Source organism: Thunnus thynnus, chromosome 9, assembly GCF_963924715.1.
Source record: "Thunnus thynnus chromosome 9, fThuThy2.1, whole genome shotgun sequence".
Lineage (NCBI taxonomy): Eukaryota > Metazoa > Chordata > Actinopteri > Scombriformes > Scombridae > Thunnus > Thunnus thynnus.
Genome location: NC_089525.1, coordinates 399,894 through 424,880, shown reverse-complemented (window position 1 = coordinate 424,880; position 24,987 = coordinate 399,894). Strand labels below are relative to the sequence as shown.

Here is a 24,987-nt window from a genome sequence, read left to right as displayed (position 1 = left end):
ATCATTTCTGTCTTAACTCATATTCAGGTTGTAGCTTGAGTATACACTGAGCAGCTGTTTCACAGGTAATTAAAGCTGCAAGCCGCGTTGGTCGGGACCTCGCATTCTGGCCCGATCAGATCAGATCATTTTGCTTTTTAAAAATGAGGGATATTTCTTACAAGTGTGGTGTGCTTTTATTTTGAAAGTTTGATTGACATGTGTACTGTCAGGTGTGTAGAGACAATAAGTAACTGCAGCTGGACACAGAAAAATACTCATATATTTGAATGGAGAGAGTGAGCGAACCCACATCTTTTTGAACATTTACTGCTTCCACATAGTTTTAGATACAGACTTCATTTGAACTTTAATGGGTTATGAGACTTTGACCTACAAATCTTGAATTTACATGTTTTTTCTATCTTTTACTGTTTTTGAGATATTAGAGTCTGAGTTTTAAAGTCTTTTCTTGCTCCTCCTGTGATTTTATAATGAGTGTGTATTGCGGAATGTTTCACAGCACTGAGGGAGTGACATCACCAGGAACAGTTGGAGAGGAGGATTTTAGAGTATGCCTCTTGTGAAATCTCCTCATAAATCCCATGACTTTGGCCAAATCTTACATTAAAAATTATATTTCAGTAGGAAATTCCGTGGCGAATCCATTGATACAGCTTTGAAAGTGGTCAGACATTGTTTTACATTGTAAGGGTTATGTGGCACTGCAACTTTGAGGGCTTAGAAAATCCAAACCGTTCCAATTATTACAAAGTTTTTAACAACTTTTTTCAGCATAGTGTCATAAATCATCTATTAAAGTTTAAAGTCAATACCATTAATGCCCTCGGAGGAGACAGCGTTTGTTCGGGGGCCAAGATTGGGGCAAAGTCTTATTTTGAAAAGCTAATTGCGAACTTCCTGTTGGATTTAGGCCAGGGGTGTCAGAGTATGATTTGTAGGTCTTGATGAGACAAATAATTGAGTTTTGGTTTGATCTCTCTACGACATTCCTATGGGCTGTGGCGGCCATTTAAGTTACATAGGTGGCGCTAGAGTTTTGGCACTTTGAGGGTTAATTTTTACATTTTATCAAATTTTTCACCAGACCTGATGTGCGTGCCAAATTTGGTGAGTTTTTGAGCATGTTAAGGGCATCAAATTTAGGGTTTAAGTGGCGTAATAATAAAGAAACAAACAAACAAACAAACACATGAAAAACAATAGGGTTAGACGAGGACTACTGTTTTACAGTAGTCCCCTGTCTTTTGGGCTCGGTCCCTAAATATAAGTATCAGGTCAGACTTGGCATCGGCAGATACCCATTATTGAAGAACTCAGACTGGAAGGGCTAAGAAATCTCTGATCAGGACATATCTAACAGCTGTTATAAGTTTCCATCCCTTTATGTAGTGACAGACTCTGGAAAAATGTCTGTTCACATATGTTAACATGATAAAAATGAGTACACTGAAGTCATACAGCCTCTCTGATTGATAACTTATTATATTAAGTATGACACTATTTCATAACCATAAAAGTATAAATTCATCCTACTTTGTAGAATGAATGTTGTTCATTTGCTCTGTAACTTTCATCCACATAACATGGATTTCATAAGTGGATGGAGCTGGCTCCAGTGTTATCACTTGACCTAACTGTGAAAAATCTGTCAGGTGAGAACAGGTGGTTGTATACAGAAGAGAGATCATAACCCTGAGCCAGCTCTAATGAAGACCATGAGATGCAGTTGATAGCTCTTACATATCTAGTAAGCAAACCTTTGAGTTGAGATTATTTGGTCACACGTACTGTTCTCAAGGTCAAGGATGAACTTCAATACTTAAATATAAATCTAATGTTATTTTATCATTTGTAATTTATTTCAAATGCAACTATAAATCAACAAAGCATAGAAGTGAATCTCTGAAAAACAAATTTGCAATACACATTAAGACAGTTCCTTAAGGGACAACTGCCTAGTTTTGTAGTATAACAAAGAAACACTAAGGACCCCTAACTACACGAAAGATTAAAACTGGGTACATTTCAGAGACCTGGAGATTGGTGGTTGTACCATAATGATTTCTATAGTCCTGTATACAGTATCTGATGGGCTGCTGACCTACAAAAAGATTTAGCTGCAGATCATTCTTTTTTCTAGCAAAAATAATTAATATACAGAGATGGGGATTTCAGAGACAGATGACAAAATCAGACTGTGAAGATAGACAGAAGACAGAGCACAGCTGCAGAGGCTCTGCTGGGAACACTGACCAACCACCCTGCAACTTCCATACACTGACAGCTGGCCTGGCCTTGACATGGAAAGTGATCATAGGACAAACCCAGAACCCTACAAACACACATAACGAGGGGGAGTGGAGGCAAAAAGTATGTGCTTTCTAAAGAACAGCTGAGAGAGAAGCCATTTCCTGCTGCTTCTCACTGTGTTTCTACACTAACACTGCCCTTCAATATTCCGTTTCTTTCATTTATACTGCTACTACTATTGATTCTATCACAATTGCTATTGCAATTATTAATACTTCTACCACTGTTGTTGTTAAGAATGTTACACTACTTCTGTTGTCAAGACTACATCTGCAGCACCAGCACCACTACTGTTAATACTACTTTAGTTACTACTAGTAGTACAACTACTACTTCTGCATCCTCCAGTGAATGTGTATTTCTGCTATACTTTGCAACAAACAAGACTACTGCAGCCTACTACTACTGCCACTGCCTTTGCTGACATAGCTAGTACTACTTATAAAACTACTAATGGTATGACTACTGTGTGTCCTCAACGTGGCACTACATTGCGTGTGAAGAGAGCAATTGATGTCAGTATGCCTACGCAGGACGAGAAAACTCACAAACCAAAAGTTCAAAGGCAATTTTCCAATTAAAGCTGCAAGCAGCATTGAACAGGCCCTCGTGCCTCCGTGCATGTCGTGCCGCGGCACAGTTGAAGGGCTTCTGTCACGGGCATGTAGATGTCTTCAGATCCGGGCTGTATTCAGACAGTGCAAGAAGGAGATAAACATCGTTTCCTTTGTCCACTATTTTGCCTGCTGCTGGGGCTGCTTGGCTGCAATTTCGTGGGGGGCACTATTCAGCCAGTTTGCATCACTGATGGAATATTGTCATGTAGACGAGTTCCAGCCGGGACTCTTATCAAACATTTAAGTTTGGTGCAGACAATATGTGCAATAAAGTTATAGCAACTTCCTCTGTCATGATGAAACATCAAATCTCAAAGGTGTGAGGATGAGAATTTTCTTCAGGGTGACACAAGTCTGTCTTGCTCACACCTGTGTCATCAAAATTAAGCAAGTTTTTGGCCCTTTCACTTTTTCACACTCACAATTAGTAAATTGAAAACACTTGATGAGTTTGGTTGTGAAAGAAATTAATTTCGTAATTTTCATCAAGTCTGTTTTTAGAAAAGTACAGACTTTTAACCCACATGACCTGGTGAAAGTTTGATTGAAATGTGTACAAAAATACTCATACATTTGAATGGAGAGTGTGAGCAAACCCACACTTTTTTGATCATTTACTGCTTCCACATAGTTTTGGATACAAACTTCATTTGAACTTTAAATGAGTCACGAGACTTTGACCTACAAATCTAGGTCAAATTTAGGTCTGAAGTGGCGAGATAATAAGAAAGAAGAAAGAAGAAAGAAAGAAACAGAACAGATACAAGAAGGTCTTCGCCCCTTTGGGGCTCAGGCCCTAATGAGAAATAGAGAAGAGCTGACAGTGGAGTTACATGACTAGTTTTCGTTGAGAGTAGAGAGTCAATCTTTTGCTCCAACTGTTGGCAACATGCTTTGGCCAGCAGCAAGACAAACAACAGCTTTATTGTGGGTACCAAAAATTTTAAATTGGTGGCAATCAGAAAAATCTCTAAACCATCTTCTCTCTTACCGCTCGATAGTTCTCCCATATCTAAATCCTGGTTTATTCGCAACTTTAGATAAGTCCCTCTTAAAAGTGGTAAGCCATCAAAAGTACTTGGCCCTCTACTTCAAGACAGGTGCTGCTTCATCTGCAGCAATGCAGGGAATTTCCTCGTTCATGTGACAATTTTTATCATCTTCTCTGCTCAACAATCTGTTAGGTCTTACGACCCATTGGATAAGTCATGCATATAGCTGGTGGTTGTTATTAATTTTTACTCATGTCTTTCCTCTCTCGTTCTGCTGGCTCTCACATCTAAAATGTCCTCCGGCCTCTGACAGCTGTCTAGCCTTCATTTGCTCGCTAACCCTCCTCTCTTCTGGCCTCTGATGGTCCTCTAGCCTTCATTGCAGGCTAAAATCTCTTTCTTCTGGCCCTCTAGCTTTCATTGCAGGCTAGCATTGCTCTCCTCTGGCCTGCAACAGCCATTTAGCCTTATTGTAGGTTAAAATCCATCCCTCTCAGATGGGCCTCTCGACTTCATAGCGGGTTAAATTCTATCCCTCTCTTTCCTTTTCGCATCACAAACCCTAATAAGTTGTTTTCCATGTCAGAGAATTTTCTCTTTAGTGCTCACTATGTTTACTGGGTTTTTTCTTGTGAATTATGTTTCATGATATGCTATTTTTATCTCCTCTCAGAGCTGAATCCACCTCGGCATGGTAAGAATGCTTTCTTTTATTTTGGGCAATCCTGTCCTATCTCATCTAATCTTCAGAGTTACCTACACTTTATGAAAATGCTTCACATCGAGTGTAATCGTCAAAAATCTTTCTGTCACTATCATCAATAAATATTGTTATACACTTCCAATTGATCTCCCCTTATTGAACTGTCTGTAATAAACATCCATCACAGTTCAGAGATCCACCTCCTGCTTCAACTTTGACCTACTGTACATTTCACTTTTAGTTTGACCTCCAAATAAAGTGGTCTAGATAATATCAATAAACTTTGTTTGTTTCCAATCTGTCTGATCATCTTACTGTTTACATTTCTGACCCATCTGACTTTGTCACTGTGTTTCCTGATATCAGCAATGAAAGGGGTACTCCAACGATAAAGGATTGTGCATCCATAAAATTTGTTGGCTTCTGAGAGACACATTTTTAAAAGAATATACCCTTTTCACAGCAGACATTTTGACTTGTCAGAGCAGGAAGAGCACAGGTATAGAGGAGGTGTTACTGATAACATTAACGATGGCTCCATTCCAACAATTGTCCTAATACGCCATGTCAGTGAGCATGCACAATATCAGACCCTGGAACTGGCTCACATAGTGAAACGCAGCCATCATTAATGTCATTAATTTCACATCAAATGTCTGCAGTGAGTCTATGAACCAGTGCTGCCAACTATTTTCAGTAGGAAGTAGCTAAAACTGCAGGAAAAGCCGCTTGTTGTCGCTAGATAACGTCATGTGCTAATTTGCATATATATGATGTCATGATGTAATAACATGCATACAAGATTTTCAAAAATGTAAACAAATTAAGTTAAGTTAAATTAAACTAAACTGACTGTAAGTAGCTATTTCATTAGCTATTTTTCTTTTCAAGCAGCTCCTCAATGTGCATCTATATCTACCTCTAATATTAAAAAAACGTTTTATGCAGGTTGCATCAACTCTAACTGACAAATCATGAGTAGATGATCGTGCATTGGAATAAATTCACTACTGTTAACTCTGTTAAGTTAAATCATTTTGAATAAAGAACAGTGAGGATCAATGACTGATCATTAGGTACATAAATTCACAGTTCATTCACATCTCTGTCTGGCTGATGATTGGTCCATTGAATGTGCTGCTGCTCTGTCCCACCCACTGAACAGTCAATCCAGAGAGCCACATTAGCTCTCATTCACTGAGAAATAATGGCGTCTCCCTTCAAGGAGAGAAGTTAAGGTCTGTCAAAAAAGTCGTTAGATATGTCACTAGCCGCTTTTTTGAAAAAAAGACACTAAAGGGGTCTGAAAAGTCGCTAAATCTAGCAACTAAGTCGCTAAGTCGGCAACACTGCTATGAACAATGTTGAAGCAGCAGAGACAAAGATATCTTGACTTTTAGTCTCTACTATGGATCAAACTCCATAAATGCTGGAGGACAATCATGCTCAGTCATTCTATCATTAGGAGTGACCACAAGGTACTGTTGAGAAAATTATACAAAAACTCCTTTATTTTGAAGAACAAGACAAAAGGTTTGAACAAAAGTTTGCTCCACACGTTGCTGATTCTAGGACATGTGCACATGAAGAGAAAAGAGAGGATCTCTCTCTGACATTGTTTCCTACAGTACTTTATACCTTGTTACAAACAAGTCATCTCAGTAAGTTGTCAGTTCTGTATCTCAGGCCCAAAGAGACTTAAGTGTCAAAATGTAAATTAAGAGGTTAAATAATAACGTAGCATTACAAAAGGAGTATAGCACTATACTACAGTACAAAAAGGTTTTCTTCATCTAAGTGACAAAGTTAAAATAAAGAGAAAAGGCTAAAAACAAAGTCCTTAACAACACCCATATGAATATCACCTTGACATTAAATTAAGAGTACAATATTAAATGAAGATAACTATACAACACAGCTAGCAATGTGGTTCTGGGGATGGTAATGTTGGAATGTCTGACAGTCTGCCACTTTAATCTAGACTGATATCTCAGCAACTACTGCCATGAAATCTGGTACAGCCATTCATGTACCCCCTGAGGATTCATTCTAAACTCTGGTGAACTCTGGTGATCCTTTAACTATTCATCTAGTACCTTCTAGACATTCCCATCAGCCACAGCTACACTTAGTGCAAATGAGCAAACATTAGCATGCTAATATGCTAAAATAAGATGGTGAACATGGTAAACATTATAAAGAACTGAAGTAAAACCAGAACTTCCAGGTTCTGTTCCAGAAATAAGAAAACATTCAAAATTCCACTGATATTTGTAACTTCACCAATAACTAAAAATCCAGCCTTGGAACAGAGCCTTTCTCAACAGTATGATGTGGGGCTTGCTATGTTAAGTGTTTTGAAAAACAATCCAATATCATTGTTAATAAGATCTTTACAGATGAGAAGGGTCCATGGGCAAGTCGAGGGGTCAGACATGTCTGTAATAACAGCAGGACAGAGAGGAGAGAACAAAGTTTTCACTATAGAGATTACAACTAGAGAGCTGAAAAAATGACTTTTGAAAAAAGCATTGAGTTTTATGGATATGGACAAAACCAAATTACGATGACCGGCACTTCTATTTTTTTCATGACAGCTCTAGTTTTTCTGTGCTTACAAAGTAATCATTGTTTAATTGTGTTAAAATCAAGAGGGTTTCAATTCCTTATAGCAACTGCTGTAATGGATGCCAAGTTGAAGATAGAAAGTAGACCTAAACCCCAGGAACAGGCTTCTTTTTTTAGAAAGACTGATGAAAGAGACATCCTAAATGAGACATTGCTAGTGGAAAAGAGGCTAGTCTGGACATGATGTCAGGACTTTGGCTCTCTATAGGTGCTAAACATTAGAATATCAGCATTGTCACGGTGAGTACTTTTAGCATGTTGATGTTAGCATTTAGCGCAAAGCACTGCTGTGCAACCTCACAGAGCCACTAGCATGGCTGTAGACTAAGTGTTGTTCCTTTTGTTTCTTTTCCAAAGTACAGCATTAAATGCTGTGTATAAGTATACAATGCACTGTTAATGTGATATTCATATGGGTATTGGATGATCACTCCTAATAACTATTAAATACTTGGGCATATTGATGTCATAAGTAATTATCAATTGCCCAATTCAGAGATAATGTGTGGTGTGTCATGTGTATATACAAGTGTTCTCAGACCCTCACTTTTACCTGAAGACCATTTGTGGCCCAAACATCATCAATCACAATTCAATTACAAATTCAATTGGGCCAGATTTTAAAACCTAGAAATGTAGATGGGCCAGACATTTTCAGCAGCCTCTTTAAAAATCTTTTTTAGCTTTTGGTAATGACAAACTTTAAACAAATGCAAATGAATGTAGTAAAAAATAGCAATGTTTATTGTTTCACTTTTGAAATTAAAAAAAATGTTTTGGTCGCATATTTGACCGTGGCACATGACAATGTGCAGAAAAAGATTAAAAAAGAGCTATCAATGCACAGAATCATAAAAATTATAACAAGTGGCAATAACAGTAAACAATAACACACTATCTCTCTACCAGTATCTCCATATATGTTCACTAAAAGTGCTTGTTTTAGCCACTGACAGGCTTAGATTGTATTATAAGTGTCTGACAACATTATGAAAAGGACCATACAGAGAAATAACACATTTTTCTTTACCTTTCACTTGATCCAACCTGTTTGTTATTGTGTCTAACCAAGTCTCACTCAAGGAGAATTCTTGCTCGGAAATCCTGTGAGAGTTGAAATCAGCTAAATATTCAGCCATGACTTTGAAAATCTTTTAGATAACCCTAAGCTACACTTTCTGCACAAGCACTTTTAGTGGACGTACATTAACAGGGTGCAATTGAGTTGGACGGGTGTATGTGGTGTGTCCAAGATGGCAGACCCATTTGCGCATGTGTTACTCACATCCCCAGTTGACTCAGATCCTGTAGTGACAGGCAGAATATGTTTGTATGTTCTGAATGGCCACACTAAGGCAGAGTGAAAAGCCGGCCACCTTAGGGAGAAAAGACAGGGTTTGACATAATCTGATGCCCCGAGACAGTAGAAGTTTATGCATAGTATGTTGATTGGCAGACCAGTGACTAGCCAATCAAAGTCTGTGACATGAACACGTTTCAGGAGATGTCATCGTTTTCAAGATATCTGACAGATGAAATGCATTGTGATTTGCTAAAATACACAGCTGTTAGCCCCTTAGCCTCTTACTGGTGAATCTACTGGGTCACCAAATACGTTGTAACACCAGTGCTCAAAAAAAATGTCAGCAAAAGAAACTTACAAGACTACAAAATGAAAGAGGGGCTTTTTTCATGGAAATATCAATACTGCAGCGATTGCGTTATGTCTTGCACAGTTTGCTGGCTAATTCACCAGCCGGCTAGCATCCTCAGTGCATAGACATGTCTTCTGTATGACTTTGACAGCAGTAACCTCTGCAGGAGACACACAGCTCTTTTTAAGTGTTAATTACCAAGGTTTATAACTGACAACATATACAGTTCAGTTAAAACCAACAAAATGTTTGCTGCGGATCACCAGGAGTGTTTTTTATTACATTATTGAGGTGCAGCCTTCATCTCTGTGGCTCCTGCCAGCTTTATCAACATCTACCACAGAAATCACTCCTAAAGTACAGATATTACAGCTGTTGCTCTGAAAAAGCCATCTTCTACACTGAGTGTTGCATTATGGGTTGATTTTACCATTAATGTTGCTATCTTGGCGATTATCTTAAAGTCTGTTTGTAGTGAGTGTGTTAGAGTTTGTCAACACTAAAAGTGTTTTGTTAGCCCAGTTTAACCTGCAGGAGTTTCTGAAGGCTCATGTAATATGTTTTTCTACCACGGAGGAAATAAATTCATGACAAGTGAAAACGGGTCCAAAGCATCTTCTGATGCCTCTACTGCAGAAATGGAATATGTCAAGCTGCCAAATACCACTGTGACAAATGATAAAGAGCTCAAAAAGACAGGCAGTCATATAAATGCTAACTGTCAGAGAAAATAACTCTTCACCGCTTCCAAGAGCTTGGTTGGAGAGTATGTGACTATGTAACCATACTATGATGTAAGTTACATTCAAAAAGTAACGTTATTTTTCCCAAAACAGCTGTTGGAAAAGGGGGGGTTGTCTTATAATCAGGGTTGCCTTATATTCATATTATTTGTATTCGTACCTTGAGCCTGAGTACATTATGCCATTGAGAGCTACTGTGACTAAACACATTGAAAAACACTTTAAGGAGAAGGATGAGCTGAAAGTCAAGCTAGCTCTGACCACCGACTGGACAGCTCTCACAAATGAAAACTACATCACAACTTTTCTTAAAAATTAACCAGTTAGTTACCGGTTAATGGGTGTCGGTCTGTCAACAGCAAAATTAACCGAAACTCACATCCCTAGTTTAAACCTAAAGTAACTAACCTGAGGTTTAACCCAGCGTGAACACAAACAAATGACATTATGTTCTTTCTCTCACTGTTCAGTTAGTACATTTCTGCATATCTCTCAGCATTTATTTAATTGTTAATGTTAATTTATTTAAGTTTATTATCAAGGTCTTCCATACTCACTGAAATATTATCATAAATTCTGTTTTCTCCTTATGTATTCCATACTATCTGGCTTTATACAAAATTCAGAGAAGCCTACATTTATACACCATTCATTTACTGATCCAATATGTGCCTAATATTATATTTTGCATATTTGTGTAATATATCAACATTACATATCAATAACTAAAGGAAAACCACCAAATCTAAAAGGGAACTTCGCTGTTGTACATATTATGTATGATTAAAAACCAAACTTATGGGGAAAAAATTAGTTATTTTTTTATTTTTTGGCTGCCGGGCCAGTGAAAATATACCAGGGGCCAGTAAAACTCGTTATCTACTGGCCATGTATGCCAGTGGGGAAAAATATTTCGTTAAACCTTGGAGGTGGGTTGTTAGTAGCCTTATTGTTGCTAGGCTAGCGAGTTTCTTTAAGTCCATTAATAATGTGTCCTTCAGCGTTAATCAGCCCTAAAAGTGATCAGAAAGACCAGTTCAACTGGCGGCAGGTTGGTTCATGTAACATACTGTACTTCCACAGTGGAAATGAAGCCCCAACAAGTAAGAGAGAGGTGACAGAGTGGGGACTGAATAAGCCCGCAGCAACGGCGCTGGGCTGTGAAGCGATTTGGCGTAGTAGCTGCACTAGGTATTGCAACTTCCAGGGTCATCACGTGACACTTCTTTATCATCAGAATTTGATCCATTCAGTCCAATAACATTTGGAAAGTCTAGAGATGCCGTGTGATTAATTGATTTGATCCCGTTCATGTGTGGGGGAGGCTAACTCGAGGCCAGCCGGCTCGGCCAGCGGAGCTCTCAAGCGCCCATGCTCTTACCCGACTTGGGTGAACTAGGATTCAAGTGCTCATGCTATATGGGTCTAACCATGACCAAATCGTCTTTCAAGCCGCCAGTAACGGCCGGTGTCTCAAATAATAAGGAGTTCAAACAGACAGTCTGTCAGAGAAAATAATTCCCACCGCTTCCAAGAGCCTGACACAAAAGTGGAAATTATGTCTGCTGTGATGAAAGTAGTTCATGTTCTACTTTTATGTTTTATAATCAGGGGTAATCAAATATTCGAGCCAATATCGTAGATTTCTTCTCCGTTGGGTCTCCCTACTTGTAACATATTTGCCTGTTGTAGTTATTGTATAACAGATTCTGCTGCTGTTCCTCCTATATCTACCACTGCTTTTTACAATGACTACTACTGCTTTCATTTCTTCTCTTGCTGCTGGTGAAGAATGAACAGACTGACCAAAGTCACATTATAGACAGAATACAGTACGTTATTGTGTACCTGTCATCAGTATGGAGTGAAAACATTAACTATTGAGTTTTATTCTTGTTTCCCGATTCTATATCAGTAGTGCACTGTCTGATCCAGTCATGCCAATAAAATCACCGTGATGAGGGTAAAGAAGAGCCATTTTATAGTAGCAGCTGTTACTTTACAGCCCTGCTCACTCCATTACTATTAGATTGTTAAAAAACAGTGAAAGAGCTGTCAGGAAAGGAGGAAAGGGAAATGATAAATCGGGAGAGAGAGATTAGGAGAGGAAAAATGTGATGCAGAGAAGAGAGCAACTGTGTGAAGCAGAGTGGTGAGAGAATTTAAAAAAAGAGTGATAGAGAGAGTATGGAGGAACATTGATCGCCCGTGTCTCTCTCACTGCAGTGGTAGTAAACAATCAGCCAGCCTCCTTTGTCCACAAGACTAAACCACACCCCCTCCTTTTGTCATACTCTCCCTCCCTCTTACCATCTCTGTCTCACAATCCATTTCTCTCTCCCTCCTTTTCTCTTGCTATCTGTAAACCTAAATTATGTGTCCCTCTTACAGTATGTGTGCATCTATCCCTCTATCACTCGTCCCTTCCTCTGTCTCTCTGTAGAGCTATGACGCTGTGTTGCTAATGCTAACTAGCAGTTGTTGCTTGCAAACTAGCTAATGAACGATGAAATAGACACACACAGAGAGAGACAGACTAACAGACAATGCGACACGCAAATTCATACCTTGGCTAATAGTAATCCACGCCTTTAGTAAAAAATAGAATCCAGTTTAAGGGCCCAGAGTAGCTTCTGATGGTAGCGCAGCTCTCTCTCTCTCTCTCTCTCTCTCTCTCCCTTTCACCCACACACACACACACACACTAGCTCATCCTCTGTCACACACATACGCTGCTACTCCTCCCCCTCCCCACACACACACACACACACACACACACACACGCAGGCGTCCTCCTTCTCTGTTCTCACGCGTATACACACACTCTCTAGGACCCCCTCCCCTCTTTTCCCACACACACACAAATGAGCATTCAGTCAAGGGCTACCCACAACCCCTTGCGCCACACAAAGACAAGGGGGTGTGACCAATCACACACCGCCTCACTCTGCACCTATGTTTTTTTCCCTCCCTCACTCCGACATACAAGCTTGTGGGCGGGCTGCCGAGAGGGTTGCCATAACAACGCATCCCCAGTTGCTCTTTGTTGCGATCACTCTTGCATTTACACACACACACACGCACGGACACATACACACAGTCTCCACAGTCTTTCCTTTTAAGATCTCTGTAACATGTCTCTGCGCTGCTGCATACATCTCTGTTACGTGTGTGTGTGTGTGTGTGCGTGTGTGTGTGCACATGCTCTTAGCCGGTGTTGCAGTACAGCAGCTGGGTTCTGGTGTGACCCAGTTAGAACACTAAGGCTGGATGTAGGACACACACACACACTCACACACACACAGATACAGCCAACAGAACATTCCAGAACTATGAAATGGTTACATATATAAATATGCTAAATATGTATGATAATTAAGCAATATTACACGAGGGGGTGTGCTTTACCGTCATTGTTGGCACGACAGTGATGCGGTCGAACGAGGCGCTTGCGCCGAGTTCCGTAAGCGTCACCATTTATCAACAAAATAAAAGATATAAACAAAATGTATTCGCATTGTGAGGCAGTTCGCTCTAAAAATAAAAACTTTGTGCTTGTGTTATCTCCGTTTCCATGGATATACATGGGGTATGACTAATACCTGGAAAACAATAACTCACGTCAGTAGAATCCTATGTAATAAAACCTAGTTAACTACTCCAGCAAGTAGGTCGACCCTTAGTAACGACCTAGCAACAGAGACGATTTTTAGTCCCTGATGACTCAGCCAGCCAACTTCAGCTAATGCTTTCTGGAGATCACGGCATCTCCCAAACTGAATAAATACCTCACATATAAACACAAAACTGCTTTGCTCGCTCAATCTCGTTGTAACTAAGATATCTGCTGAAATTTTTTTTTTCCATGGACAGATCTAGCTACTTTGTCCGCAAACTTCACAGGCATTTTTAAGCTAGTAGCGCCGTAGCACCAGCACAGCTGATGGAAGATGTCAGCGTGGAAGTTGAGATATACTCTCATCTGAAGGGAAAATGGCTAAGTTTTGCTGTGTATGGGGGTGCCAGGTAACGATGAAGAGTGAAGAAGGGTTCGGGTTTTGTGTGTGTGTGACTGTGTAACTCGTCCCACAATCTGAGTTCAGTCCACTCGGCAAAGGGTCTGTTTTGTTTTTCCCACAACCCCTAATCAGTTCAGTTCAATCCAGTTTCACAAACATAAAGACAACTCAAAACTCCGCTCCGGGTTTTCACCGCAGACCCCCAAACAAAAAAAAACAAACGAAAGACACTAGTAAGACAACACAGTACATAAAATAAAGCCAACAGAAACGTCACATAGGTTGGACCACCGTGTTTAAGTATACATCTTCAAACGTTACAGTTACGGCTGAAATTAGAACAGAAAAAAACAAGTTTGCCAAGTTCATATATCTACGCAATTCAAATCAACCACCAGAAATGACTGTTGTCAGCGCAACGTCACAGTCTGTAGCTCTATTGAATGGCGGAGTAATATTTTTTTAGCGATGAGACTTTTTTCATTTGAGCACGGCTAGGTGTGCTGTCATGCTGATTTGAGCACGTTCCAAATGTCTAGTTGACCAATTAGATTGCTTGGTCGGAACTAAGTGTTGTATAATATATGTATACAATACATGTAATAGTTCCAGTACAGTAAAGCTACATCTTAGTGTTATCACTGTATGTTTCCTAGCAACAACAAAGTGTTTGTCTGCAATATTTTGTCTTTATAATTCCTGTCTAAGCTAACAATTGTATTGGAAAGGATCACACATTGGCTTGATCAACCATGTCTGAGTCTAAATGTTAACAAGACAAAAGGTATGTTTTTCTCTAAAACTATGGTAAAACCTCCTAATGCTGATATTTTCATCAAAGGTGAAAAAATTGATATAGTTACTGATTTTAAATATCTTGGTGTGAACTGGAGCCAATTTTGAACTTTAAAAAACAGTTAAAACCATAAAGCACAACTTAGCAAATTTTAGACATATTAGAAACTGTCTCTCTTTGGACGCAGCCAAGATATTTATGCATGCTATGATTCTTTCCCATATGTCTTATTGTATCACATGTTGGGGGCAGGCTGGAGAAACAGCCATAAAACCTCTAAAGTCTTTATACAAACAAACTCTAAAAACTCTGGATAAAAATCCAGTGCATTTCCATCACTTTGGGGTACTGGAGAAATACAATTTACTGAGCTTTGACAATTTTAGATTATTCTCAAATTTGTGCCTAGTTTATAAAATTTTAAATGATTTGGCCCCTCCTCCACTATGTGACTTTGTGTACACTCGCTCAGTAAGTTCTATTAGATCCTCCAGAATATCATCTATACAAGATTGTACCATACCATTTTGTCGCACTGCATTTGAGCAGTCAGCTTTTTCTGTGAAAGCCACAACTCAGTGGAATGCCCTACCTGACGATATGAAGAACTGTAGTTCAATCAATACATTCAAGGCCAAACTAAAAAATCAACTAAAGACGAATCAGCTGTGTGACCACTGAGTCTAGTTTACATTATTAATTTTTAATTGACATTGTGGGTGTATGTGATGTGCTGTTGTGTGTAGCTTTGTATTTTGTATGGTGTGTTCTGTGTGTTTTTTTCTTTTTTTGTTTTGTTTTGTTTGTTTTCTTTTTTGTTTTGTTTTGTTTGTTTTGTTTTGTTTTGTTTTTTTGCTTTGTACTGTTTGTTGTTGTGCTGTTGTATGTTTTGATTGTGGGGGACTACGTGTAACCGACAGGTTGAGTCCTCCCCACCATTTGAGGTCGCTACATAGCTGTAGTATCCCAGTCGCTTCCTGTCCCACACACCAGAACCAAATTTCTCCAATCAGTGGCACATTAACAGAGTAGCACAGTTATTCATTGTCTTCCTCTTGCTGCTGCTGCTCTGTTTGGTGCCATGCTCTCACACTTTGTGTCCCCCATGGCCTGATGGTATTGATTTGAGTTATACAGCCGAGGTAACCTTATTTTATCCTTGTGTTTCGGTAAATGTAAAAAAAAAAAAAAAAGAGACGATTGGCCTAACCTGTGTTTTTTTTTTTTTTGTCTCTGCAGCTGTGATCTCACTTGATTTTTAATTTCTTTTATTGAGTTTTAAGTGATAGGTTTTATTCAGTGATCTTAGTGTATTTATGTTTTATTTCTTTTAGTATACTCCTAATTTGTTTTACATTTGGTGGTGGTTGTGAAGTTTACTTGGTGTAACTTATTTATTGTTTTTAACTAGCTGATTCATACAGATGTGGTGCTAACATTTAAACGGCTTTGTGCTTTTATTTATTTATACTTCTTGTGTGCATATATATTGTGATTTGTTTGTAGTGTTAATGCCAACCTAAACTGTAACACCTTTGTATGTTTCCTTTTTTTAGTCAATTCCTCCACCTCCCTATTTTATGTATTTTTTTAAAAATCTTTTTAATATGTTTTTTTTTTTAATTATTTTAGGATCACTTACTAATGTTCTTCAGTTTGATGTTTTTTACATCCTCTATTTTTTACTGCCATTTATTATATGCTGCATCATTGAAGAAGATTAAAAACAACAACTCTTTTTAATACCTTAAAAAAACCACGTCTCTGTTAATTCTTTTTGTGAAACTTACCTGTGTGATCGAAGTAAGAATTCATTTGATGTATTCCCTGGGTGGAATTCCCAGGGTGGCGTTGTCGGATTTTTAACTTAGTCTAACTTGAGTTTTTAGACAATCCCTCATCGGGTTGCATACGAATGCAAATTAGCTTTGAGCTAACTCTGGTGCAGTGCGTCTTTAATGTTTAAAACTGCACACTGTCCCAATCAATAAATCAAATCAAATCAAATCAAATTTTGGCTGATTTCTGCTGTTTGTCTCCACCTTGTGTCTGTATTTTAGCAAATATTTGACCAATTGAACAATAAAACATGTAGCATTAAGGACTGCTAAAGTTGGAGGAAAAGCATCGACCACTATTAGCATCATAGTTTTGTTGAGGTTGCATTACTGGATTTTAAAACTTATTTTCCTGTTGAAGCCTTAAAGACCATCATGAGTGCGAGAGATGCTCACCCCAACTTCTGACTGTGAATCCACTGATAAATTTTCACATCAGTGTTATCATTTAACGTTATTAGAGAGCAATAGGATAAGGTTGATACTGGTGATATAGAATCAAATTTATAACTGCTGGCTAAGGATAAGTGTAAATATGGTACGATTGTTATTCATGTCGATGGGAATGACTCCTGATTATGCCAATCGGAGGTCACCAAAATTAATGTTGACTCATCTCTGTGCTTCCATTAGAACAGTTACCCACCCAAAACCACATAGAAACTGTGTCCCCTGACCACTTAAATCAATTAAATCTAAAATAATCACCACTGCAATAGTACAACAAAATAGGAGAATTAAATATGGACCCTTAAACATTAGATCTCTGCCATCTAAAGCTGTATTAATAAACAATCTAATTACTTAATAGCTTTAGCACTGCATTTATCTCATTATTAGACTCAATTGGCTTCTCTGAGTGTACATAAACTCGCTCACTGTCTTAATCACACCCTTGACCTTATTCTGGCTTATGGCATCGAAAATGAATATTTAATAGTTTTTCCACAAAATCATATTATATCAGACCATTACTCAATAACGTTTGAATTCCTATTACTGGACTAACACCATTAGACACAGCACTATGAGATAGACATCTGATAGTGTTGTAGATAAATTTAAGGAAGCCATTCCATCAGTACTGCATCCAATGCCATGTCTCAATACAACTACTACTCCTACGTTAACTTTAGTCCCTCCTAAATTGATAATCTTTTTGATAGTGGCTGGCTCATTGCAAATGACACTCGACTCCATTGCCCCTTTAAAAAAAGAAGATAATAAAACAATAGGTTAGCACCATGGTACGACTCCCAAAACCCGCAAATTAAAGCGAACATCGTGAAAATTTGAAAGGATATGGCGTTCCACCAAACTGGAGGAATCTCGTTTAGTCTGGCAAGATGGTCTTAAAATATATAAGAAGACCCTCAGTAATACCAGAGCCACCTATTACTCATCATTAATAGAGGGAAATAAAAACAGCCCTAGGTTCCTTTTCAGCACTTTGGCTAGGCTGACAGAGTCATAACTTTACTGATCCATGTATTCCTCTAGCTTTCAGTAGTAATGACTTCATGAGCTTCTTTAATGATAAAATTTGAACAATTAGAGACTTAATTCATCACCTCCTGCCCTCAACTGGCGCCAATTTATCTTCAAACACAGGAACCACAGAAACAGCTGTAAAACCTGATATATATTTAGACTCTTTTTCTCCCATCCCAACTAGGCTGCTTAAAAAAGTTTTACCCTTAGTTAGCACTTCTTTACTAGATATTATCAATCTGTCATTATTAACCAGATATGTAGCACAGTCCTTTAAAGTAGCTGTAATTACACCTCTTCTTAAAAAGCCTACTCTTGATTCAGGCATTTTAGCCAACTATAGACCTATATCTAATCTTCCCTTTCTCTCTAAGGCTGCATTTACAGTGCCTGGTACAAGTGACCCAATTCCAATTTTTTGCTTACATGTGGCACAGATCAGATATGTATTATGAATGTGTAAACAGGAAAAAAGCACATGGAATCAGATATTCTCAGATCCATTTCAAGCCTCAATCATATGTGGAAATAAATCTGATATTAATCGGATATCTGCCAATGCAACTGTCATCTAAATGGACAGATCGGATATTCCCAGTCATTGCGATTCATATGTCATTGAAAATGCAACCATCTTATACTTTTCCACATTTTCAATTATGTATAATGTTTTCATGTGCACAACTACTCTCTGCTGAAAAACAAACAAGTACAGTGAAAGTGAAATGGAGGACGAGGGCTCAAGCCAGTGGACACCTGCCGAGGTTACCTGTCTTTTAAACCTTTGGGGTGTAGAGTCGGTGCAGGCCAAAATACAGGGTTTATACCAAAACAGATCACTTTATAAAGAAATTTCAGCCCGTATGGGAGAGCGAGGTTTTAAACGCTCGTGGATACAGTGTCAACGCAAAATCAAGAGCTTAAAAGCGAAATACAAGGAGGTTAAAGACCGCAACAGCAAGAGTGGCAGTGGTTGTATTACATGCCCCTTCTATGACCAAATGGAAGTCATTTTAGGTGACAAAGCTTGCTGCCGACCACCTGAGATACTAGATAGCTCCCGACAAGAAGCAGCATCGTCAGTAGACAGGGAAGACACGGAGTGTGATTACATTACTGGTAAGGAAGAACTAAAGTTATTGCTGACAATTAATAAAGTAGCTGGCATATAACATTAGTTTAGCCATTGTCAGATGAGAAAAAGTGATGTGATATTATCAATAATGTTAGCGTTAGCCTATTTGTTTAGAATCAAGGGTGTAATGATGTTACTGGCTGGCTAGTTATCATCATTACTAATTATCGTTACATAAGCATGATGACATCACATACTTAACCTAACCTGGCTAGTTAGCTGAGTCACGTCGTAATCGTAACGTCATTTCTAATTTGGTGATGACAACAATACTCTAAATAATATGCTACAGCAATACAACGAGCTATATCAAAAATTTTGTTTTTGTTATTATAGTCTATATAGTTCAGTAATGTTAGTCCTGTTTGTTGAGGGTAATTTTGAATATCTTTATATCAGTCACTTTTTATGTTACAAGACAACATTTGCCTTTCACCAGATGAGCTTCCTGACACACCAGAGACCACCTCATCTAGTGAGAAAACAACCTCATCCAGTGTGACCACCAAAGAGGCGACATCAAGGGTCTCAACACCAACACCTGGCACACACCAACAGGAGCGTAGTGGATCCGTTACGATTTCATAATGCTATAGTAGTCATTGTTCCTCAGAAAATATTGTGTCTCGTTTTTACAAATAGTTATTTCAGTCATTTAAGGTATTGTACATCCTTTCACACAAAATTGTTAATAGAACAAGACAGCTAGAATGATAGGGGTGCACAGTGCAGTAATCCATAAAGAAAAGTAATAAAGTAATCCATAAACAATTTGCTCACTATATAAAGAAATTAATTATGTCTTTCAAAATGGAATCCACAGTGGAGATGCTTGGCCAGAAGATTAAAGATTCCCTCTCAGAGACAGATGACACCAAGCTTCAGCTTAAATTGCAAGCAGCACAGCACACCCACGAGTTAAGGATTATGACCCTGTTTACACAGGTCCTTGCAGGAAGACAATCTCACCAGCCTGAGATGCCACCCCTTCACCCAGGCCGTACCACCCAGTCAAGCTCATACCCGGATCATGTCCACCCTCCCTTGGTTTGGTCAAGATTATGCCCATCCTGCTCCCTTTCACCAGGACCATGCCTGTCTTGCTCCCTTTTACTGGGATCACAAATGCCCCATTCCTCTTTTTCACCAAAATGATGCCCACCCTCTTCCTCGCCTTCACCAGGATTATGTTTCTGGTAGTCCCTCTCGCCATTCACACCCTCCATTTTTTCAAGAGGACCCTCCTCCCTCCTCCTTTTCCCCATGATACCTAACATTCACACTCTCACCAGGCCCACATATACTCTCAGCCAACATTCCTGCTCAGTCAAAGCCAAGCAGCCCCCAACCGCAATCTGCAACTCCCCAGCCATTTCAGGATGACTAGTCCAACTATACTGATAACAAGATCATAGGTGTAGTTCAATCCCCCCAATGAAACAATGAAAGGTGTTAGTGGCCTACAAGTATTTGAGCTTTCTCCTGTTAACTAGAGGAGTTATGTCATCCAGTCTGGATGTTGAATGTCATGTTTGCCTTTGTATTTGTTATGGGTTCAAGATCTATTCCATTCGAGTCACTGAATACAGTTTAACTAAAAACAAATTCAGCATGAAGAATGTGGACTTGACTTTATTATTGTACAATTGAGACACTTTCAGTGTAACATTGCTGTACTCACATTTTCAGCAAAAAATATATATACTGTGTCAAAATAAAATGCTTAAAATATAAAACTATGTATTAATATGAAATTGGCATTTATATTTGCCAGCGTCATTACAGTTTTAGCCTACAGTAGCCTATATGTGATTAATTGTTCCGTCAGTGCCTCTCTGATTCTTAATGGTTGGGTGTCTGCAACACCCGATGGGTCAACAGCCTCTGCTGGTATGTTAGGAGGTCCAGCTGCATTGGGATCCACATGCACTGTATGCCTTGTTGTGTTTTTTGCATACATTATGCAGAGTGCAACATACACAGATGATTGTAGGGACCAATGATATGTCTACATCAAGACGTTTTGCCAGACACCTCAATCGACCCTTTAAGCGAATGAATGCACACTCTTCCGACATTCTAGCCCCACTTAATCTCTGGTTGAAGTAACCCTGGTCTTCGGTCAGATACCCAGTCTCAGGGTAACCCTTCATCAGCCATGACCAAAGTGGGTAAGCTGGATCCCCTAGCAGCATGATGGGCACTTGTGTGTCTTGGATCTGAGGTCATGAAAAATCAGAAAATATATAATTACAGCTCTCATACTGAAGAGATATGTGATCATGGCATGACAATGCAAATCCAGGTTAAGGTTTTCAGTTATTTAATTGTACGTCAATATCAATGATCCATACTGCATTACAAAAACTGTCTATATGATTGGTCATGATCCTAAAATCCTAAATCCAAATATGTCATTACTTAAATGTACAAACAATTATTATGGTAAGATTAGATATGGGATAAACAACAGATCAGGTCATGGTTATTGACTTTTTAAAAGCATAAGAGAGAGGGAATTTGTGCTTGATTTCAAAATAGAAAAAAAAGGCAAAAATTGTTAATGTAAACACTTTATATCTTCATTATAGTGTTGTGTATATAATTCAACAACAGGGATTTATTTTAAGTGTCATTTGATTTTTCTGGTGAATTTTATGATTTCTCACATGAAAAATGTCATTCTGGGTAACTAATGGATTTTGAAATTATTAAAATTTCTGCCATTGTTGGCATATAAAGGTTTACAGATATTCATGGTTAGAGCTAAACAAATAATTACTCATAATCAATACTTATGAGTAAATAAAGAGTGGAGAGTTGAGTTGTGTAGTGTAATGTTTTTAAAAATGTACCTAATTGTTTATAATATAAATATGCTTTGAACACCAGAATTGACGCAACACGTCATTGAACCATGTACATGTTTTCTTGACTGTACATGACAAAATAACTCACGTTTGGAAAGAGTACTCCTCCTTCTACCATGTCATAAATATCAGAATTCCAAAGAACCCTGGAGTCATGGACACTTCTGGGTTATCCTATGTTGATATTAGTGAAACTATGGGGAAAAAAACATTGAACATTTTCACTTCAAGTACACATTTAGGGAGCACAGAAAACAATGATATCAATTCACACCCCTTACAAAAAAGTGCCATTTTGACCCAGTATCAACATGGTGTTTTTATTATTTATACCATACCATGGTATTTGCCAGGATTATGATAAACTCTTATAGTGTTATTAGAGTATATACAATCTTTGCCATGCTACTACCATAGTGACTGAATTATCACAGTATAACCATGGTATTATGATAATACCATGGTACTATTTTGTAAGGGAAGTTATACTATTTAATGATTTAATGGTTTAATTTACTGATACTATTTAACCACAATGTAACTGATGATAATAAATGATTCCACCATATGTTACTACAATGTTTTTTCATTAGGCATATCAATTATATCTGTCCTTACCAAAATCTGTGGTTCACAACTGCTTGCAAGATAACAGAATGCCACCCCTTTCGATGAAAGTAGTCAGACTGGTTTTCAGGTGGAGCGATGATAGGTATATGGCTCCCATAGATGACCCAAGTGCATTGGGGGAAACCCCAGTGGGTCTTGAATCCATGAAGGATGGTTTGGAGCTCCTCACCTTCTGGCAGTTAGATGTAATCATGCATTATCTTGTATTGCATGGCCTGGCAAAACTCGTGCCAGTGTGCGATAATCAGCTCCTGTAGCAAGCCACCATAGTCCAACTCCAACATGCTTCTGCACTGGGATTGCCCAGCAAAATCATGTATCCTCATAGGAGAGCCTTGGCCATAACCGCTCACACAACATGTCAAATGTTTCTTTCCGCATTCGTAAGTTGCTGACCCACTGTTCCTGGTCAAAGGTTCGAACAATACGATCCCAATAATCTTGAGTCCTTTTCCGCATCCACACATCCCTCTGAACCGATGTAGCAATGATCATTGCTCTCCTCTTTCTTCTCCACTTTAAAATGTGTAAAAATATGACATTTTGTGGACCTCTAAAGATGCTTTGGAAAGCAGCTTGAATTATTATTTCAGTTTTGTTTGCATCCATTGCAAATGGCGGATTGTTTGCTTCCATTTCGGTAACCAAACCCTTGTTTATTCATGCGGGTTGTTTCAAGTGTTAAGCAAATGTAAACACTGGTATCGGTATCGGACGCTTGTAAGAGTAGATGTAAATAGACAGTCAAAAAAATTGGGTATAGAAATTGGAACCTGGCATCAAGACATTCAGTGTAAATGCTACCTAAGATCCTTGAGAAAGCAGTACATAACAATAGTTTATTTGAGGATTTTAAGTCAGGATTTAAAGCGCATCATAGCACAGAGACAGCACTGGTGAAAGTTACAAATGACCTCCTAACTGTATTGAACAAAGGACTTCTCTCTGTACTTGTCTTGTTAGATCTTAGGGCTGCATTTGACACCAGTGACCATCACATCCTATTACAGAGACTGGAACATTTAATTGGCATTAAAGGAACTGCATTAAGCTGTTTTAAATCTTATTTATCAGACTGATTTCAGTTTAAACGATCAATCCTCCACACATGCAAAAGTTAGATACCATGTTCCTCAAGGTTCTTTGTTTGGACCAATACTATTTACATTATATATGCTACCCAATTATATTTATCAATGAAGCTGGATGAATCCAATCAGTTAACTAAGCACCAAGCATGCCTTACGGACATACAGACCTGGATGATTTGCAATTTTCTGCTACTAAACTCAGACAAAACTGAAGTTATCGTGCTTGGCCCTAAAAACCTTAGAAACACATTATCTAATGATATAGCTACTATGGATGGCATTACCCTGGCCTCGAGCACCACCGTAAGGAATCTGGTAGTTATCTTTGATCAGGATATGTCCTTTAACTCCCACATAGAACAATTTCAAGGACTGCCTTTTTTCACCTACGTAATATAAAATCAGGCACATCCTCTTCCAAAAAGATGCAGAAAAACTAGTCCATGCATTTGTTACTTTGAGGCTGGATTATTGCAATTCCTTATTATCAGGCTGCCCTAACTAGTCTCTAAAGACCCTTCAGCTGGTCCAGAATGATCATATTTCTCCAATTTGAGCTTCTTTGCACTGCCTCCCTGTAAAATCCAGGAAGGAATTTAAAATCCTTCTCCTCACCTACAAATGTACTATTGGAACAATGACTGTATCAGATCACGCCATGGTCATTCTAACAGTGAAGTTGAACTCAAAGAAAGGAAATACTTATGGAGGATGAATAATTCCCTCTTACAAGATGCTGGTTTAAAAGAGATGGTTAAAAAACACTAAATGAATATCTGAAATTAAATGATACAGAAGAAATTAACAGTATAATTTTGTGGGAAGGGGAGAAAGCTGTCTTAAGGGGAGAAATAATAAGGTGTTCATCAGTAAAGACAACAAGAACAAATTTAGACTGAACTTGAACTTCAAATAAAAGTATTGGAAGACAAACATAAAAAATCATGACCTCACATGACCTGAAATTAAACAAACAACTAAAGAAGAAAAGTGCCGAAAGATAGAATGTTAACAGAAGAAGTCACTAATACTTACAAAACAAAAACATTATGATGATGATGGAGGACCAAAATCCATGAAAATTTTAGCCTACAGGCTTAAGAAACAAAAAGGTAAATCTTATGTTACTAAGTTAAAGGATGACACATCAAAAATTCTAACAGATAAAAGTGATATTGCAGAAGCTTTTGCAAAATACTATGAGGAACTATATTAGGATGAAACCAACAACACAGATATGAGAAGAATGGAAATATACCTTATATAATATACCTATAATATGTGAATCTTATTAAAACAGTAACAGAAATATCACAACAAATTAGGAAATTAAAAAAAGAGAAACTAATTTTTATTTTATAAATATATAATTTTATAAGGAGTTCAGAGAATTATTGACACCTCTATTACTAAAAGCCTATGATTTTGTCTTAGAATCAGGTAAATGGGCATCAACATGGAATTCA

At 38.2% G+C, this 24,987-nt stretch overlaps 1 protein-coding gene across 4 annotated transcripts in view; it reads right to left on the bottom strand.

Moving 5' to 3' along the window:
• The window catches only part of LOC137188871 (storkhead-box protein 2-like), a 147,991-nt gene that overhangs the window by 42,599 nt on the left and 80,405 nt on the right, over window positions 1–24,987 (bottom strand). Inside the window, exon 1 of one of the 4 annotated variants that reach the window (XM_067598454.1) lies at window positions 12,219–12,532. The exons of the other annotated variants lie outside the window; for them this stretch is intronic. The gene's annotated coding sequence lies outside the window, so the exon portion shown is untranslated. Of the gene's footprint in view, window positions 1–12,218; window positions 12,533–24,987 lie in introns of those variants that run through there. 4 annotated transcript variants of the gene reach the window in all.